The 21,365-nt window shown below is 43.4% G+C and overlaps 1 protein-coding gene across 5 annotated transcripts in view; it reads right to left on the bottom strand.

Annotated features, from left to right (window-relative positions):
• WDTC1 (WD and tetratricopeptide repeats 1) overlaps positions 1 to 21,365 on the bottom strand; it is a 104,455-nt gene that overhangs the window by 71,095 nt on the left and 11,995 nt on the right. For 4 of the 5 annotated variants that reach the window (XM_060089228.1, XM_060089232.1, XM_060089231.1 and 1 more), the window contains exon 1: positions 1,832 to 2,275. The gene's annotated coding sequence lies outside the window, so the exon portion shown is untranslated. Of the gene's footprint in view, positions 1 to 1,831; positions 2,276 to 2,677; positions 2,741 to 21,365 lie in introns of those variants that run through there. The other variant, XM_060089229.1, reaches the window with a different exon arrangement.

Genomic DNA, 21,365 nt, shown 5'->3' with positions numbered 1-21,365 from the left:
TAATTAAAGTCACACTTTTGGGTCTTCCCAGCAGTTGGCCCCTCAAGAGCCACAGATTTTAGCAGGGGGCTTCTTCAGTTGTATCCTTCCAGATTCTGAAGCCCACATGCATGAAAATACCCTCCATAGGATGTCCCATGAGTTCTTACCAGCTAGAAAAACTGTCAGCTGTTTGACAACTTTAAAACTCAAAACTGGCAAATCGTCAATGTTAACACCATCACCACAATCACTACACATATTCTCTTTCCTTCAGTGACACCAAGGGAAGGAGTCCCAGGCAGAAATATGAATTGTTGTTCAGTTATTCTTCAGAGTTGACCCAAAGCAGTGCTTCTACAAAGTGGGATGTGACGTGAACATAAGTGTCCCCAAATAGGTTAAGAGGGAAGGACAGCTGGACTCAAGAATTAAGCAGCATGATCACAAACTATGGCAGAAAAGGTTGTTTCCCACCTGCCGATGAAATACAACAAACTGCAATGAAAAAAATCCATTGTTAGTCTTAGACTCGGCCCAAAGGAGCCCTACTAATTACTCCTTGGCCTGTGATAGAAGATCTGGTTATCACTATGTTCAATAGCCAAGATTCAATTCAATCCCTTTAAAAATATAATTAAAAAGAAGCAACAGCCAGAATTCAAACCAAAAATAGCCTTTAGTAGTTCCTTCAACTTAGTGAACAGAGACTGGCCACTCAAGGAGGACTGCAATGTACAGAAAAGCTTAGTGAGGCCACTGGGCATACCTGTGCCCTAGGTGGGGATTTCATAATGCCTTTGAGTCAGGACGTGACCTCAGAATAATAATCTTCTTCTCAAAACTGTTTCCGTCTTTATTAAAAGGGAAGACTTAACTGCCACTTTGCCCTGATCATCTACCCTATCTTTGGGAAGAATGGGGAAGCTACATCCACACTACCAGGCTTTTAAACTCACTAGCTTGAGAGGAAAACTTTTTAAAGTTGCTTTACCACTACCTCAGGAAGTTAAAGAAAGTCATGGAAGGAAAGGCCTTTGGAGGAAATAGTCAAATTAGGTTGTTAGACATTAGTCATAAATCCCGATGCCTCTTTTCTAGAGACCCTAGTAGTACACCTGCAGAAGAGAGAGCCAGAGGGCACTATGCGAATTCAACCTGGCTGGCAAGGGGGCGTCTCACTGCAGCTTTCAGCAACGAGAATTGGATCCTGCTGGGTCGCAGTCTCTCTCCTACTCCACACTTCCCATTTGCCCTTTGAAGTGGGTACTGAATAGCCAGTTCCCAAGTAAAGGCCCTTTGTACGGGCGCTACAGTCGCCTGGTGGAAACACCTCGGCAGAGTTCAGTTTGGTGCCAGGATGGGCCACTGAAGGCATCTGCGGCTGCCAGAAGCCTGGACTGGACACGGGGACGGACACACACACACACACACAGAGATGGAAACTAAGAGAGAGCAGGTCAGGTCAACGTTGCCCTCCCGACACTTCCACCTGCCCCCTTCTTCCTGAGACCCGCGCCAGATCAGATGTCAAACAAAAACTCTGCAAAAAAGTCCCGTGATGGGACGACTTCCACCTCTCCCTCGGAAGAGCCTCCCCGAACTCCCAGAGTCTTCCCCCCACGTCCCTACCAGCCCTCCGTCCCCACCCCGCCCCCGGCCCACTCTGCCCTCCGACACGGCGAGGCCTGCCCCTTCTCGGGACACCCTGGAGCCCTCAGGTGGACGGGTTCAGGCCCCCGGGCCGGCAGGGCTGGGGCCGGCCCAGAGCTGGCGGCCCGTGTGCCGAGGCTGCCGGAGCCGGTCCTCGCCTCGGCGCCCGCGGAGAGCAGGGGGCGGCGGCTACCCGTACCTGTCAGGCCTCTTCCCAGGACCGGTGGCGGCGCAACTTCAGGAGCCCATGTCCGTCCGGGGGGCCCGGCCCCTCTCCCCGGACGCGGGGCGCGGATCCCGGGGAGGGGGCTGGGGGGCCCGGGCAGCTCTAGCCCCTTCCCATGCTCCCCGCCTGGCGCCTGGCCGGGGCCGGACAGCGCCTCCGCCCGCCCCTGCGCACCGCCTCACACCCGCGCTCACACACACTCACACTCCCTCGCGCGCTCTCACACACGCACTCCCCTCCCTCCTCCTCCTCTGTTTATCTCCTCCAGCTGTCTGGGGACCCAGGAGAAGCCCAGCACCGCGCCTGCGCCACGCAGTCTCCGCCCCCGCCCCGCGCCTCGCAGCCAGCGGCTACGCTACAGAGACAGCGCCCGGCCGTTTCCAGAATGGCGATCAGGGGCCCCTCCACCCCCTGCTCCTGGTCAATGTCTGCTGCCGGCGGCGCCCACTAACCTGCTAGTTGGGGAGCCCCGCACGGCCGCGGCCAATCCGCTTCGCAGCTCGCCAGACCGGCAGCCAGTGGGCGGGCGGAAAAGCCGGGCTAAGCCTGGAGCAACCTGGGAGTCGTAGTTTTTCTCCGTCGAAGAGCTCCCGCAGCGCGGGCTCACCCCGCCCAGTTGCCATTAGTTACCCGGACGCACCTTCCACCCTATATGCGCGCAAAATGCTCCCTCCTGTCGCTTCTGGGACACTCCCCTCACCCATTGCCCCCAGAGCCCGACACAGTCTCCTAAGAGCCTCCTCAAGACTCCCTCAGAGCCCCTTAATTGCGGGACTCTTCAGGCTGGGGCCCCAGGGTCACCCCAGAGCCAAGTCTCACCTTACTTCTTCCTGCTCTGGGGGGCTGCTGAAGTGGTACATTCCTCACTCTTGGCTCCCCGGCCTGAAGGAAGAATATAAAAGGTAATCAGTCTACACCGGGTGGCCTGGAGGGGAGCCAGCCACACACACACTCTGGGAACACTCAGTTTGTTGGGAGAAAGTTCCATCTGAGACTGCTGGTCCCACCTCTGAAAAAGAGAGGCGGTTCCAGCCTTGTGGAGTCCCAAGTCTGATGCAGGAGACACTTCCTCTCTAAGGAAGTTCCCAAGGTCACAAGGGAGTCATCATGCCTAACTTCTGTAGGTAGAAACCAGGCCCCACCCATGAGGAGCCTCGAGTCAGAAAAGGAAGACATGGTCATCTTCTGAGAATGGAAACTTGTCGCTCACCCACAGGGTGTCATCTGTCAGATAATATCCATAATTTGCTTTTGTTGAGCGTGTACTTACAATGTCAGCACTGTACTGAATACAGTTCCTTAGATAGTTACTCTAATAATACTATGTCTGTTTTTTGTTTTTTTTTTTTGCGGTACGTGGGCCTCTCACTGTTGTGGCCTCTCCCGTTGCGGAGCACAGGCTCCGGACGCGCACGCCCAGCGGCCATGGCTCACAGGGCCAGCCGCTCCGTGGCATGTGGGATCCTCCCGGACCGGGGCATGAACCTGCGTCCCCTGCATCGGCAGGCAGACTCTCAACCACTGCGCCACCAGGGAAGCCCCTACTATGTCTGTTTTTGTTGTAGAGGAAGCTGAGGCATAAAAGAGTTAAAAAGCAACTTGCCCAGGGTCACATAGCTGATAAGGAACCAATTTGAGATTCAAACCCACATCTGCCTGACTCTAGAGTCTGAGCTTTTGAAGATTACCTGTCCCTCCAGTGAGAACCAGGCAGCACCTACCCTCAGGAAGAACTGTATACACATACTTAGCATTTATAGTGTTTGTCCAATGTTCATCACTCCATGAGTTGCTTGTTTTTTCCTGCTTCTGCTTATATCAAGAGTTGAATTAGTGGGACTTCCCTGGTGGCACAGTGGTTAAGAATCTGTCTGCCAGTGCAGGGGACGTGGGTTCAATCCCTGGTCAGGGAAGACCCCACATGCCATGGAGCAACTAAGCTCGTGTGCCACAACTACTGAAGCTTGTGCGCCTAGAGCCTGTGCTCCACAACAAGATAAGCCACTGCAATGAGAAGCCTGTGCACCGCAACAAATAGTGACCCCCACAGGCAGCAACGAAGACCCAATGCAGCCAAAAATAAATAAGTAAATTAATAAAGAAAACAAAAAACAATCCTATTTTTTAAAAAAAGAGAGTTGAATTAGTGTGTAAGCTCCCTAAGTGTGATTTCTCCCCATTTGGAGGAGTTAGGGCCTACACTTGTAAATTCAGCTTTGTGAAATGCCTTTCTCCTAAAAATGTTATGGTTTATTTCTCCTGATCTCTCTCCTACAGATACATGTTCCATCGAATTTTAAAAAAACTATAAACTTTGGGACTGGAAGAAAGCTTTGAGATCATCTTTCTGTGGCTCCCCAGGTTCAGGCTGAAACATTGGGTCAATTCAACTGAATAATTGCTAACATTTATTGAACATTTACCATGGGAGATAAGTGCTTATCAGTGAATTAAGCAATACTCTCACAAATCACATAGCTAGTACAGTTGGGATTAAAACCCAGATTATTTGAATCCAGAATCCCCATTTTAAACCCTTGTTCTATGCTGGCAATGTCATAGATGATCTTAGAAATACCGACAGGGAAGCGTGGTTGATGTTTCTGTGACTCTTAGCACAGTCTTTGGCACACAGCAGACACTCGGTAAATATTTGTTGTCAGAAAGAAATTTTGTTGGTAGAGAGTCGATGACAGCAAGAAGAAGAATATTAATAATAGCTACATCTATTAGTTATTATTTTCTACAAGGAGCCCACTTGTTCTCTCATGTACTCTTTTTCTTTTCTACATCTATGAATATATATGTATATATGACATGTTTATATATTGCATATGTATACATGCATATACATATATCTATGTACACATATGTATATGCATACATATATGTGAATATATATGCATATATATGCATTTATCTATGTACACACACATATATACATTCAAACACACAATAACTTATTTGATTCTCACTGCTACCTTATGAGATAAGTATTATTCTTACTCTCATTTTACATACAAGAAACATAGAAGAAACAGAGAATCACAAGGGGTTTAATTCAGAATGAGACTCCCTTCCAGCCATAGGTGTTTTCAGATCAGTTCAAGAGAGAACTTTCTAAGCATTAGAGCTGAGTTACTTGGGAAGTTTTGAGCTCTCTGTCTTCAGTAGTGTTCAGGTATAGGATGTATAATCATCTGTCCAGGACACTCTAGAAGAAATTATTGTATTATATAGATATTTAATTAAGTGACCAATTCTAATATTCTCTGATTTGGGTTTTGGAAGTAGACAAAGATTATGCAAATAAGTCTTGTGGCAGTGAATGCAGCTTTTTTTTTCCCTCTCCTAAAAGCATCAGATGATGCTCCAGCTGATCAGCTCTACAGAGGTACTCACTGACACCACTATTTTCACTTCCTGATTGGACTCCTGGTCAAAAGGGGGTATATTCAAGCTGAAATTGAAGATGCTCATATTTTACAACCCAGCAACTTAACTTCTGATATTTTAGAGGAACTGTTGCCCATGTGCACAAGAAAACATGGGCAAGGTTATGTCTTCCAACTCTTGTCACAATAGCAAAAAGAGTCAGAACAACCCAACTGTCCTCTGTAGGGGAATGGATGGGTGAATTGTGGTTTGTTTGTACCATGAAGTACTACACAACCAATTCAGTGATTTACATGCTGTCAAGATAGATAAATCTTAAAAACATAATAAGAAGTGGAAAAAAGGAAGTTGAAAAATGATCTATTCAGTATGATATTGATGTAAAACAACACAAAAATACCACATATTATAGATGCTTTTATATGAAATAAAAGTACAAAAACTTAAATGGGAAAAACACATAGCAATTTGGGAAAGTGGTTACCTCTGAGAAAAAGGAAGAAAAAAGAGATGAGCGATGGGGTTTTAGCTATAGTGGTAACATAGTTCTTTAAAAAGAGATCAATAGTAAACACAGCAAAATATTAAACATCACTTTTATCTTCGTGGTTATATTATTATCATACTTTTTGGAATGTTTGAAGTAGTTTGTAATTAAATTTTTTTTTTTTTTTTTTTTTTTTTTTTTTTTTTTTTTTTTTTTTTTTGCTGTACGCGGGCCTCTCACTGCTGTGGCCTCTCCCGTTGCGGAGCACAGGCTCCGGACACACAGGCTCCGCGGCCATGGCTCGCGGGCCCAGCCGCTCCGCGGCATGTGGGATCTTCCGGGATCAGGGCACAAACCCGTGTCCCCTGCATCGGCAGGCGGACTCTCAACCACTGCGCCACCAGGGAAGCCCTAAATATTTTTTTTAAATGTATTCCCTCATTGTATTTTCTTTAGGACTTGTGGTCACAAAGCCTTTGGGAGTAGACTCTAGTTCACTGTGAGAAAAGTTGAGACCAACTGATTTCAGTTAGTCCCTTCATTTTACCAAAGAGAAAACTGGTTTAGAACAGTCTGGTGACTTGCCTAAAGTCACAAATCCTCAAGGGCCCAAACTGTCCACTCCTGTCCAACTGGTTCATCAAGAGTATCCCAACTCTTAGGAATCCTCCTGCCAATGCAGGGGACACGGGTTTGAGCCCTGGTCCGGGAAGATCCCACATGCCAAGGAGCAACTAAGCCCGTGAGCCACAACTACCAAGCCCGTGTGCCACAACTACTGAAGCCGGCGCGCCTAGAGCCCGTGCTCTGCAACAAGAGAAGCCACCGCAATGAGAAGCCCATGGATCGCAACGAAGAGTAACCTGTTTGCCGCAACTTGAGAAAGCCCGCACGCAGCAATGAAGACCCAACGTAGCCAAAAAAAAAACAAAAAACCAAGACTATCCCAAGTCGTCTTGAGCACACTGCACCTGTGTTCAAACTATTCCTTCAGCTTGGAATCATTCTCCTCCCATTTATCTTATTGATCTTCTGTTCCTTCTTTAAAACCCTGCTTAGCTAGACTAAGAAAGAGTTAGCCAATCTCATGCCCCAAGTTTGGGTCTGAATCTTAGAGTCAAGAGGGCCCTAATCTGCTTCCCTGCTCAGCATCCTCAGCTTTCTTATCAGCCCTTCCCAGGAGAGCAATTCTCCCTCTCACAGGGCAACACATTTCCTCGTTTGCATTATTCTGATCATTAGAAAGTTCTTCTTTGTAATAAAGTTCCTACTTCCACTTACTTGTCTCAATTCTGTTCTCTGTGGCAACATAGATTTTGTGTATTAAATGAGGTGATACTTGTGTACATTGTAAAGGCTTGGGTCAATTTGGTAAGAGCAGGAGTGACCGTCAAAATGATCTCTTTTGCTCTTAAAAAAGCTTTAGATAATGAATACAGCTCTCATGTCCCCACTTTCCTAAATGAGATATCTCCATTTCTTTCCAATCCAGCCAAAAAAGGGACAGAGATTGCCACTAAAGGGGACATTCAAGAGACTAGGTCAAAGAATCCTATGATATTTCCAAAAGAAGCATCCAAAAGAAATGTACAGGCAATGATGGCCCCACAAGAATAGTTAGCAGATTGATTGAGACTGTTTTAGCAGCCAGTAATAAATAACTTGACCAGCAGTGGCTTTAACACATGAAGTCGAGTTTTCTCACATAACAAGAAGTCCTGAGGTAGGTGACTATTGTAATTAGTTCAGCTGTTCAACATAATTTGTTTCTATTTTTTTCTGCTCCAGCATCCTCTGTTTTAGTTTTTCAATGTAGTAACAGAATGGCTGCTGCAGCACCAAGCATCATATCTATGTTCAAGGCAAGAGGAACAGGGGAAAAGGAAACAGCACTAACTGTCTTTTATTAAAAAAGTAAAAGCTTTTTAGAAGCCCCCAAAAGATTTCTGCTTATATCTCACTTGCCAGAACTATGTCTTATGACTACCTACAAGGTAGGTTTGGAAAATTCCAGAAGACAATTATTTAGCCTGTCCAGCCTCTGTATTGCAAGAAGAGGCAAAGGAAAGGAGATTAATGAATGGATTTTGGGCTAGTCAGCCAGGAGAATCTGCTGTAAAAACTTTCAAGGTGATAGTTTTGGGCAGAACTCAGAGTCCAGGGGCCAAGCCCAGTTCTATACAGTTAGACTCTCAGTGGTGCCAGGGTGCCTGGTATCAGTCAAAATTAGGGTGATGACTTTTGCTAATCAAACTCACAAAAGACAGGTCAAATAGAATTCCAGTGTTTTAATGTATAACGAGGAGTAGTTGTTAACCTTGTAGACAGTAGAGAAGGTTTTTTCCCCCAGGGAGCAGGTTAGTGCACCCAGGCACTGAAAAGCCAAGGCTCTGTGACCTGTTGGATGAACAGGTTACTTAGGCTCTTTATGCCTCTGTAAATAGAGTATATGAAATGCCACCATCTACTTGACAAGAGTTTCAAGTTGAACTTAACAGTATACATGTGGAACACATTGAAATTATGAAATTCAAATTTTAAACACCAAAAGTGGTGATCATTTTGTAATGTATGAAAATATTTAATTACTAAATTGTACACCTAAAACTAATATAATATTATAAGTCAATTATACTTTGACTAAAAAAATAAAATGTAAACATAAAAAGTAAAAAAAAAATTTAAACACCAATGAATCAGAGGATTGATGCTACCAAACTTCAAGATTTATTATAGGGCTCCCCTGGTGGCGCAGTGGTTGAGAGTCCACCTGCCGATGCAGGGGACACAGGTTCGTGCCCCGGTCTGGGAAGATCCCACATGCTGCGGAGCGGCTGGGCCCGTGAGCCATGGCCGCTGAGCCTGCGCATCCGGAGTCTGTGCTCCGCAACAGGAGAGGCCACAACAGTAAGAGGCCCGCGTGCCACAAAAAAAAAAAAAAAAAAAAAAGATTTATTATAAAGCTACAATAATCAAAACAGTGTGGTATTAATGAAAGAAGAGACAAATAGATCAATGGAAGAGAATAGAGAACTCAGAAATAGACCTGCACAAATATAGTCAACTGATCCTTGACAAAGGAGAAAAGACTATTCAATGGAGAAAAGGTACTCTTTTCAATATATCTTGCTGGAATAGCTGGACATCCACATACAAAAAAAGAAAAAAAAATCTAGACACTGCCCTTACATCTTTCATAAATATTAACTTATAATGGATCATAGGCCTAAATATAAAACATGAAACTATAAAACTTCTAGAAGGTAACAAAGGAGAAAATTTAGGTGACCCTGAATTGGGTGATGAGTTTTCACATCCATGAAAGAAAAAATTGGTAACCTGGACTTCATTAAAACCATCTGGTGGGAATTCCCTGGCAGTCCAGTGTTTAAGATTTCACCTTCCAATGCAGGGGGTGCAGGTTAGATCCCTGGTCGGGAAGCTAAGATCCCACGTGCCTTGGGGCCAAAAACCCAAAACATAAAACAGAAGCAATATTGTAACAAATTCAATAAAGACTTTAAAAATGGTCTACATCAAAAAAAAAAAAACTTAAAAAAATAAAATAAAACCATCTGGGGACTTCCCTGGCAGTCCAGTGATTTAAACTCCATGCTCCCACTGCAGGGGGCACTTGTTCGAACCCTGGTAGGGGAACTAAGATCCCACATGCTGCATGGTGCGGCCAAAAAATTAAAAAACAACAACAAAATCTTCTCTACAAAGACACTTAAGAGGATAAAAAGATAAGCCACAGACTGGGGAAAAAATATTTGCAAAACACGTATCAGGTAATGGACTTGTATTCAAAATATACAATGATCTCTTCAAACTCAACAATAAGAAAACAAACAACCCAATTTAAAAATGGACAAAGACCTGAACATCTTGCCAAGGAAGGTATACAGGTATCAAAGAAGTATATGAAAAGATGCTCAAGTAATAATTAGATGTTATTAGATAAATGTAACTTAAAACAACAAGATACAACTACATACCTATTAGAATGGCTAAAATCCAAAAAACTAACAGTACCAAATGCTGGTAAGGATATGGATGGAGCAACAGTAACTCTCATTCATTGTTGATGGGAATGTAAAATGGCACAGCCACTTTGGAAGACAGTCTGGTGGTTTCTTACAAAGCTAAACTGTCTTACCATATGATCCTGTGACTGCACTCCTAGGTATTCACATAAAGAGTAGAAAACTTATGTCCACACAAAAACCTGCACACAGATATTTACAGCAATTTAATTCATAATTCCCAAGAACTGGAAGTAACCAAGATGTCCTTCAAAAGGTGAGTAAAGGAACTTCCCTGGTGGCACAGTGGTTAAGAATCTGCCTGCCAATGCAGGGGACAGGGGGTTGAGCCTTTGTCCGGGAAGATCCCACATGCCACGGAGCACCTAAGCCCATGTGCCACAGTTACCGAGCCTGCGCTCTAGAGCCCGTGAGCCACAACTACTGAAGCCTGTGCGCCTAGAGACTGTGCTCCACAACAAGAGAAGCCACCACAATGAGAAGCCTGTGCACCACAATGAAGACCCAACGCAGCCAAAAATAAATAAATTTATTTTAAAAAAAAAGTAAATAAATACAATAGGTGAGTGGATAAACAAGCTGTAGTAAATCCATACAATGGAATATTAATCAGTGATAAAAGAAAGGAACTATCAAGCCACAAAAATACATGAAGGAAACTTAAATGCATATTACTTAGTGAAAAGAGCCAGGCTACATATTATATGATTCCAACTATATGATATGCTAGAAGAAGCAAAACTACAGCACAATAAAAAGATCAGTTGTTAGCAGGAATTTGAGGAGGAATGAGTAAGGGAGGGGTGAAATAGGGTTTGTAGAGCAGTGAAACCATTCTATATGATACTGTAAAGGTGGATATATGACATTATGTATTTTTTAAAAATGTAATTTATTTATTTTTGGCTACATTGGGTCTTTGTTGCTGCACGTGGGCTTTCTCTAGTTGTGGCGAGTGGGGACTACTCTGTTGCGGTGCGCGGTCTTCTCATTGTGGTGGCTTCTCTTGTTGTGGAGCACAGTCTCTAGGCCCACAGGCTTCAGTAGCTGTGGCTCGCGGGCTCTAGAGCGCAGGCTCAGTAGTTGTGGCAAGCGGGCTTAGTTCCTCCGTGGCATGTGGGATCTTCCAGGACCAGGACTCGAACCCTTGTCCCCTGCATTGGCAGGCGGATTCTTAGCCGCTGCGCTACCAGGGAAGTCTAACATTATGTATTTATCAAAACCCCTATTGCTATACAACACAAAGAATGAATCTTATGTAAACTATGGGCTTTAGTTAATGTATCAATATTGATTCATTTGTAACAAATGTACTACACTAATGCAAGATATTAATAATAGGCAAATGGGGGGTGTTAAGTGGGTTTATGGGCCTCTCTGTACTATCTGCTCAATTTTCTATAAACCTAAAACTGCTCTAAAAAATAAAAAGTCCATTTATTAAAAAATAACAATGAGATACCTTTGGGCAAAAGTTTGTGTTTTTTTCAAATTGCACTTTGATGCTGACAAAGGTGGGGAAGCATGGGCAAACTCACATACTACTAAAATTAAATGGCAAACTACAAAGAGGGAGAAGATATGTGCAACATATATAAATGAAAAGGGCTTGGTTCAGATATATAAAAAAATTATTATAAACTATTAAGAAAGGACAGATGACCTTTAAAATAATGGGTAAGGTAAAAATAGACAAGATGTGGGATTTCCCTGGAGGTCCAGTGGTTAGGACTCTGCGCTTCCACAGCAGGGGCCACATGCCATGTGGCACAGTCAAAAGAAAAAGACAAGATGGTTGAAGAGATGCATACTGGAAGAGAAAACTCATATGACCATTAAACATGAAAAATTGCTGAACCTCAGTCATCAGGGAAATGAAAATAAAAACTTCATGAGATCTCACTACTTACCCACAAAAATGGTTAAAAGTTAAAATATTGACATTACCAAGGTTTTTTACTTCTTAAAATATTTTATTTTATTTTATTTTATTTTTTTGCCGCACCACACTGCTTGTGGGATCTTAGTTCCCAGACCAGGGATCAAACCCATGCCCCCTGCAGTGGAAGGGCGGAGTCCTAACCACTGGACAGCCAGGGAATTCCCAACATTACCAAGTTTTGGTGAGGGTGTGAATCAACTGGAAAGTTTATTCATTATTGGTAGGAATGTAAAATGGTACAACCACTTTGGAAATCGATTCGACAGTATCGAGTAAAGCTGAACATACATGCATATCTTCCACTCTAGGTGGATTGTGAACATATGTGCATAAATTATGCTCAAGAATATTCATAACAGCCAACAAAATCATAACAATGGAAAAATGGAAACAACCCAAACAGTCATCAATAGTAAAATGTATGTATTCATACAGTGGAATACTATATAGCAAGGAGAAGGAGCAAACTACTGCCATAGCGACAACCTAGATGAACGTCAGGAACATAACACTGTAAAAAGAAACCTGGCATGCAGTAAGATTCTATCTAAACTTTATTCAGATTAACATATCTAGATCTAGTTCATTTAACAGCTCTATAGTATGTCACTGAGTAACCATTCCTATATTGATAAACATTTAGGGTATTTCCAATGTCTTTTGCTGCTTTTTTAAATTTTTTAAAATTCTTTAAAAAAATTTTTATGTTATATTGGACAATAGTTGATTTACAATGTTGTGTTACTTTCAGGTGTACAGCAAAGTGATTCAGTTATACATATGCATGTACCTATTCTTTTTCAACTTCTTTTCCCTTTTAGGTTATTACAAAATATTGAGCAGAGTTCCATGTGCTAACAGTAGGTCCTTGTTGGTTATCAATTTTAAATATAGTAGTGTGTATATGCCAGTCCCAAACTCCCAATTTATCCCTCCCTCCCACATTTCCCCTTTGGTAACCATAAGTTTGTTTTCTATGTCTGGGAGTCTGTTTTGTAAATAAGTTCATGTATATCATTTTTTTTAGATTCCACATATAAGTGATATCACATGATATTTGTCTTTCTCTGTCTGACTTACTTCACTTAGTATGATAATCTCCAGGTCCATCCATGTTGCTGCAAATGGCATTATTTCATTCTTTTTAATGGCTGAGTAATAGTCCATTGTATATATGTACATTTTCTTTATCCATTCATCTGTTGATGGACATTTAGGGTGCTTCCATGCCTTGTCTATTGTAAACAGTGATGCAATAAACATTGGAGTCCATGTACCCTTTCAGATCATGGTTTTCTCCCAGGAGTGGGATCCTTTTGCTGTTTTTAAACAATGCTGCAATAGACGGATATCATGCAACTTTCCAAACCAGACAATTTCTTGTGAGAAATGTTAAACATTTACATATTGAGTAAGTAAATATATTTCTTTTTTTTAAATTAATTAATTAATTTTATTTATTTATTTTTGGGTGTGTTGGGTCTTCATTGCTGCACACAGGCCCTCTGTAGTTGTGGTGAGCAGGGGCTACTCTTCATTGCGGTGTACAGGCCTCTCATTGCAGTGGCTTCTCTTGTTGCAGAGCACGGGCTCTAGGTGTGCGGGCTTCAGTAGTTATGGCTTGCGGGCTCCAGAGCACAGGCTCAGTAGTTGTGGCACATGGGCTTACTTGCTCCGCGGCATGTGGGATCTTCCTGGACCAGGGCCTGAACTCATGTCCCGTGCATTGGCAGGAGGATTCCCAACAACTGTGCCGCCAGGGAAGCCCTAGATATATTTCTTGTTCCTAGAAAATATATATTTGATTTCAGAATTTCAGCTGATGGTCAACAGCACAAACAAAGCCCTGGCAGTAGCACAGAGTTTGGCAGACTGGCTCTAATTAGGAGACTATCTTGGCTACAGCCAAATTTCCTAGGGGACAAGTTTGGATAGGGAAGTCGAGATCTAATGGAGAAAATTGGAAAGCCCATATGAGGAGGTTAGCCTATATCCCCACAGGCACTGTGGAGTCTTTGAAAATTCTTGATCAGGGGAAATACATTCAGTCATCAGAGATTCACTGAACACTCATACTGCATTAAGCATTGAACTGGGTAGACATCAGGCTTACAAAGGCAAAAGGGATTGTTCTATTCACTCAAAATACAGTGAGAAAGATAAATGTGTCTATGTTCAAAGCAATACATTTGGTAAGTTTGTAGAGGTTTATGCAGAGTTTGCCAACAGGAAAGCTCCTTCCAATTTTGTTTTGTTGGGGGAGTGCCAAGGAGGGGTTCAAGGTGAGCCTGGAATTTGACAGACAGAAAAATTAAGGGATGACATGAAATTAGAAAATCTGAGAGCTGATATTCGAGAAGTGGCTACTTCCAAGGTGAGGGACAAGATGGCTCTGGGACAGGGGAGGGAAGGAGGTTTACTTTTTATTCTCTATCTTGTAGTACTTCTGAATTTTGCACATGCATGAGTAACTTGCCCAAAGTTCTACAGCAAGTTCTGTGTAACTGCAACCTGTGATCTTAATCATTACACTACCTCCCAAATAATAATTCCAGGTCCATCTGGAAGAGAGAAGAGAGGTAGATGTCTGATGGATGAAGAAAACAGAGCTCAAACAGAATCCTTAAGGAATTCCCTGGTGGTCCAATGGTTAGGACTCCACGCTTTCACTGTCGAGAGCCGGGGTTTGATGGCTGGTCCGGGAACTAAAATCCCACAAGCCACGAGGCATGGCAAAAACAAACAAACAAAAAACAACAACAAACCCCCCAAAACCAGAATCCCTAGTTTGAATCCTGGATCACTGAAAGATAGTAGTGCCAATGACTGAACAGTCACCCTGGGAAGATCTATTGATTAAATAATGAGTGTGTTTTGGAAAGGGTGAGTTAGAATTTGGCAGAAACATTTAAACATATATCTTGTAGACCAGTCCTCACGACCCTTTCAGGGGGTCTGCAAATTCAAAACAATATCCATAACAGTGCAAAAAAGTTACCTGCCTTTTCCACTGTGTATTCCTGTGATTTATATTTTCCTCAGTTTTATTTTCTAATATGGTAAATATCAATAGATATAACCTACAAAAACAAAATTTGTCGGAGTTTCTCAATAATTTTTAAGGTTGTAAAGGAGTCCTAGGATCAAAAAGTTTCAGATCCTCTGTTGGTCAATGGCTTTCAAACTTTTTAAACAAGGTCTCACAGAGGAAACTCCATTTTTCATCATAGTCCAATATCCATATATATATGCAGATGTGTAATTGAATGAGAGTTTCACAAACTCTGGCTCACTCTTTGGGATGCGCTCAGTGTCTTCTATTTCACTTTAAAAATTAAAATGCTGGTAACAGTTCACTAAATTGATTTCATGACCCACTAATGGATAATGAGCTGCAATTTGAAAAACACTTCTCTTCATTGTAAATACAGAAGAAAGCTGGAGCATTAGGAGAGGTCCCTCTCAACAGAACATGGTGTACACTTAATATTTGCTGAGGAAGTGAATGGAGTGAATGTGTTGTTCTCCAAGCTTCCAGTTCTCCAACTATGAAACATCTGTACAGGGCAAACAGGTTATTGTGAGAATCAAGTAAGAAAAATGTAGGTGAAGTCTCTTTGTATACTGTAAAATACTACAGAGATAAGAGGGTTTGCTGTTATAAAAAACTGATTGAAATGTATAAAGATCAGTAGCCTTTAAAATCAGAAAATATAGGTGTAATTCCCAGCTCTATCATTACTAACTCTGTGACATGGGTATTATTAATAATAACTAATATTTATTGAGTGCTTACTGTATGACTAGTATGGTGCTAAGCTTTATTATATGTTTATGTCATTTAATCCTTACCATGACTTTATTCTGAGGAAATTTTTTTTTTTAATTGCTGCGCTGTGAGGCTTGTGGGATCTTATTTCCCCGACCAGGGATTGAACCCAAGCCCGGCAGTGAAAGCGCTGAGTCTTAACCGCTGGACTGCCAGGGAATTCCCAGTGGGCAGTGTCTTATATTGTACTCATTTGACATACATGGAAACTGAGGCCTGGCAACTTTAATTTACAAGCTAACTTAGTATGGAAGACTTTTTGTTTGCTTGTTTGCCCTTCCAGTATCTAATCCCTTCTCTTCTCTGAAGAACACTGGATTTTACTTAGAGAACCACCCCTCCCACACATTTAGTCCAAGGGTTTGGGGAAACTCGCTCCATCTCTTGGGGTCAGGGCTGCATTTGTAACTAAACTGGCCCAAGTAGCCCTCCCTCTGGGCCACAGTGATCAGTTGAGGTGTGGTCATGTGACCCAAGTAGGACCAATCAGAACTAATAAAGGGGCTTTTCCTACAGCAGCGGAAAGGAGGTGCCTCTTTCCTCTGGACTGGTAGCTGTTAGCTATGTCAGGCTCCTCTAACCCTGGAGCTGCCGGTGGTTACCTTGCCAACACTGGGTGGGAGGTCACCCGGAGATGAGTCCAGACAGAGCACAATAGAGCTGAGATGTGGAGCAAGAGGGAGGAGTAAGGGAGGGAGAGGGAGAAAGAGAGAGAGGGAGCGAGAGAGAGAGAGAGAGAGAGAGAGAGAGAGAGAACTAATGATACACTTTGAGCCCCTGGATCCAGACTGAAGACAGACACCAAAGAACTCTTTGATTACAAGAGCCAATACATTCCCTTTTATGCTTAAATAAGTTGATTTAATTTAGTTATTTAATAAATACTCATATAGCACTTACTAAATGCCAGGAATTCTTCTAAGTACTTTACAAATATTAACTAATTTACTCTTCATGACATTCCTATGAAGAGAAGCCATATGATTATTTTCATTTTTTAAATGAGAAAACTCGGCTTCCCAGATGGCGCAGTGGTTGAGAATCCGCCTGCCAATGCAGGGGACGCGGGTTCGTGCCCCGGTCCGGGAGGATCCCACATGCCGCGAAGCGGCTGGGCCTGTGAGCCATGGTCGCTGAGCCTGAGCGTCCGGAGCCTGTGCTCCGCAACGGGAGAGGCCACGGCGGTGAGAGGCCCGCGTACCGCAAAAAAAAAAAAAAAAAAAAGAGAGAGAAAACTGAGGCACAGGGACACTAAATAATTTACCCGGTTCTCTCTTGGGACTTTTTTTTTTTTTTTGCTCTTGGAGTTGGCCAGGATTTGATCTGACTCCAGACAGATCCAACACACCTACTCCTTTGCTGGTATTTCTCAAACTCTCCTCATTTACCTTCCATCTTTATTGTTATTACCATATTCACAAACCTTCTATACTGTTATTCATTTAAAAGTTTCCCTTAAATCCACTTTAAATCAATTCCCTTCTTTAATTTGTCCCAAGCTATAATATCAGTGAAACGATGAGTTTGATGTCTTAGACATATTTTTCTATGAAAATGGATGTTAGCTACTAACATCTAAAATATTTATCCATGTGTCAACTAAAATCACTGAGTATCCCTGACCCTCCTGTGTTGCCTTCCACTTCACCTCAACTGATGCTTAGTTTCTCCATCTGTACAATAGGGCTAATAATATATCCCTCACAGGATGGCTGCTTGAAACAAATGAGGAAATAACTGAGGTGCTGCGTTGTTGATTGCAGAGCACTAAACAGAAGGGAGGCACTATGGCTGTTAAGATGACAAACTCCTCAAGGGCAAGGACGAGGACTTTGGTTTTTGACCGCTTAGACCTCATACTAGTCTCCTTCTCTCGGCTACATGCCAGGCTTTTTTTTTTTTTTTTTTTTTTTTTCAGTATGCGGGCCTCTCACTCTTGTGGCCTCTCCCGTTGCAGAGCACAGGCTCCGGATGCGCAGGCTCAGCGGCCATGGCTCACAGACCCAGCCGTTCTGCAGCATGTGGGATCTTCCCGGACCGGGGCACGAACCCGTGTCCCCTGCATCGGCAGGCGGACTCTCAACCACTGTGCCACCAGGGAAGCCCATGCCAGGCTTTTTTTGTCCTCAGATGGGCTCTGCCTTCTCCCACCGGAAGACTTTTGTTCAAGGATTCTCTCAAGTGAAACACTCTTCCTACCGGGGTAGACTGTGTTTTTCAAAAATGTCCAGAGCAATATTTCTTGTCCCACATGCTCTTCTAGAACTTTGCCATCCCCCATCAAGAGCTGGGAGTCTATTTCCCCTTCCCTTGAAGTGGAGTGGGATTTTTTGACCGCTTCAACAAATAAAACATAGTAGAAGTGATGTTGAGTGGCTTCTGAAGTTGGATCATAAAAGATGGTGTTGCTTTTTCCTGGCTCTCTTTCTTGGGATGTTTGCCCTTGGAACCTGAGGAAGCCCAAACTGGCCCATGTGGAGAGACCACTTGAAGAGGCCCATGTGGAGGGGAGCTGAGGCCTCTGGCCTATAGCCTGCATCAACCACCAGACAAGTGAGTAATCAAACTTTTACTTCTTCAGAGCAAAAGCCATGCCCAGAATTTGGTGCAAAATCCAAACATCTTAGTGGCATTTGATGCCTTGGGACAATGGGGCACGGGCCTCGTCCAGAGAAGAGCACCGGCTGCCGAGATGGGACCTATAAGTTCCATGGACTATTTCTTTTTGGTTTGGCTTTTTGATATGATTAAAATTGTTTTTTAAAACAATTAAGATTATTTTTTATTCCAAAAAATTAAATTTTTAAAATTTAATTAAAGGCCTCAGCCTTTAAGTCTTCCAACTGAAGCCCCAGAGACCGGTGTAGAGACAGGCCATCCTATGGTGCCTTATCTGAACTCCTGACACAGGGAACTTGTGATCATAATAAATGTCAGTAAGATTTGGGGGAACTTGATATGCATCCACAGTAACTAGAATACCTCCTCTCTTTGCCTGGCTAACTTCTACTGACCCTCCAGCCCTCATCTGAAACGCTTCCCTGGACAGGACTAGGTTAGATCACTGGTCATGATCTCCCATAGCATCCTCTACTTCCTCTTTTGTGGCACTTACCACACCTGCCATGATTTTTTTCATTATCGACTTTCACTATACTGTGCGCCCTGTGAAAGCCAGGACCAGGATTCTGCAGAATCTCTGTTAAGTAGCCTGGTGGATACCTGTCCACAGGATGCTCTCAGTAAATACTTATTGAATGAATCAACAGATATTTTACCCCACAGTGCCTGGCACAAACACTGGGCATGCAGCAAAATTGGACCCACCCTTAAGGGTTCGGGAATTAATTTTGGCAACATTCCTGTGTGGGGTACTGCATTGTCACCAGAGTAGTCTTGATTTACTACGTAAATCCTTTACTGTTGCCAGTGTTGTTCAGTAACAAAAGGTAAGTTTCAAGAAATTCCACAGGCTTTTACTTCTACTTTGGATGAAGAACGTGGCAAAGAACATCACTTCCACCTTAATTAGGAGAAAAAGGCAGGTAATCTACAATGTCATGATTTTTCTCCAGCCCATCAGAGAGCTCAGGCTGTAAAGTAACCAAGTCAATTGAATTCCAAAGAGCAAGAAGCCTCTCAAAGGTGAGCTAGGACACTGAGAGTGTGTCACCTTTGTCAAAGCACAAGAGAAAGAGGTGGCTGCTAGAGAAGCTGGTAAGAAGAAATTAGCTAAAATTTTGACAAATGTTTAAAGACCGTGTGTGGGCTAACATATCAGTGTGGTATGGATTGGGGCCCAGACACAAGAGGAGTTTGCACTCACTCCAGGTTCTTTTCCACAGGCCTCCAGTGGGTGCTCACAAGAAAGATTGGAGGCAGAGCAGGAGACCAGAGTCCCCTCGTTGCATAGGTGTGTAGGAGGTAATTGGCTGCTGCTGAAGGATGGACATAAAGTCCCTCCCAGTTTTCCAGACACTTCCTTCTCTTCAATAAAGCAAATCCTTAAGCCTCTGGGGTAGGGGAAGCAGACCCTCTCATGCCCGTGTTTCTCCCAGCAAAGATCTATTGCTTCTGCAGGAGGAGTAGCAGCAAAGCCCATCTGCCTGGAGTGGTGGGGATGTAGGAAACACTCTCACCCCATGACACAAGCAAGGCCCCACTGCAGCTGGGGGAAGAGTAGAAGCAAAAACCCTCTATCTTTCCAGGAGGGGCTAGAAACCAGCTCAGGCTCAGGATCCTACCAGCAACACCAATCTGAGGTCTGCTGACACTGCAGACCAACCAAAAACACAAGGCAGAATTTGAGTGCCACAAGGAGGAGGGACAGGGATGGTGAGAAGTCTCCAGCCTGAGGCCCAGATGCATAGAGCTTGCCTAAGACTGAGGCTGGATCAGGACAACAGAGAAACCCACCCCATGTCTTGCCACCATGATCAGCATAGCATCAAGTAACAAGCACCAGCAGGCTGCCGCAAGGAGAGGGGTGAGAGCATGGAGAAGAAGCCCCGCTGTGTTGCAGGGGTGCAGGGGTGGCTGAAAGCTGAGGGGGCAACAAACAGAAGCTGGGGAAATCCATAGTCAGCAGACCTAACAATGAGAAAAGATAATGGAAGTTCTTCAGGCAGGAAGAGTATGATACCAGAGAGAAACTGGATCTGCACAAAGAAATGAGGAGTATTGAAAATGGTAAGAAAAAACAGAAAAGACATTTTCCTTATTTTCAATCTCTTTAAAAAATAATTGCAGGACTTCCCTGGTGGTCCAATTGTTAAGAATCTGCCTTCCAATGCAGGGGACGTGGGTTGGTTCCATCCCTGGTCGGAGAACTAAGATCCCACATGCTGCTGGGCAACTAAGCCCACCACCGCAACTACTGAGCCCACGTGCCACAACTAGAGAGAATCCTGTGTGCTGCAACTAGGGAAGCCCATGCACCACAATGAAAGATCCCACATACTGCCATGAAGATCCCGTGTGCTGCAACTAAGACCCGATGCAGCCAAATAAATAAATAAATAAATAAAAATTTTTTAAAAATTGGTTGACTAAAGCAAAAATAGTCAATAATGGCATTCATAACATATTTAAAAGTAAAATACATGACGATAACAGCATAAAAGGTGCTCAGAAGGAACTGGAAGTTTACTGTTGTAAGGTTCTTACTGTATAAGAGAAATGGTAGAATATTATTTGGAGGTAAACTGTGATGAATTGAATATGTATATTATAAATCCTGGAGTGACCACTAAATTTTTTAAAGAGGTATAACTAATAAACCAATAACGGAGATAAAATGGAATCATTAAAAAATACTCAACTGATACAGAAGAAGGCAAGAAAAGAGGAAAATAGGAACAAAGAACAGATGGGATAAATAGAAAACAAGTGGCAAGACAGATTAAATTGAACCATGTCAAAAATTCCATTAAAAGTGATCTAAATCGCCCAATAGAAAGGCAGAAACTGTCATAGTGGATTAAGAAAGCAAGATCTGAGATACACCAGAAATATAGCTACACGTGGAACAACTCCTACAGAACACCTACTGAATGCTGGCAGAAGACCTCAGACCTCCCAAAAGGCAAGAAACTCCCCACGTACCTGGGTAGGGCAAAGCGGAGAGATTCCCGCACAGAGGATTGGTGCCAACCAGCACTCACCAGCCTGAGAGGCTTGTCTGCTCGCCCGCCAGGGCGGGCGGCGCTGGGAGCTGAGGCTCGGGCTTCAGTCGGAGCGCAGGGAGAGGACTGGGGCTGGCGGCGTGAACACAGCCTGAAGGGGCTAATGCACCACAGCTAGCCAGG

This window comes from Mesoplodon densirostris, chromosome 2 (assembly GCF_025265405.1).
Source record: "Mesoplodon densirostris isolate mMesDen1 chromosome 2, mMesDen1 primary haplotype, whole genome shotgun sequence".
Lineage (NCBI taxonomy): Eukaryota > Metazoa > Chordata > Mammalia > Artiodactyla > Ziphiidae > Mesoplodon > Mesoplodon densirostris.
Note: the sequence above shows the minus strand (reverse complement) of the source record. Positions and strands in the feature narration are given on the sequence as shown.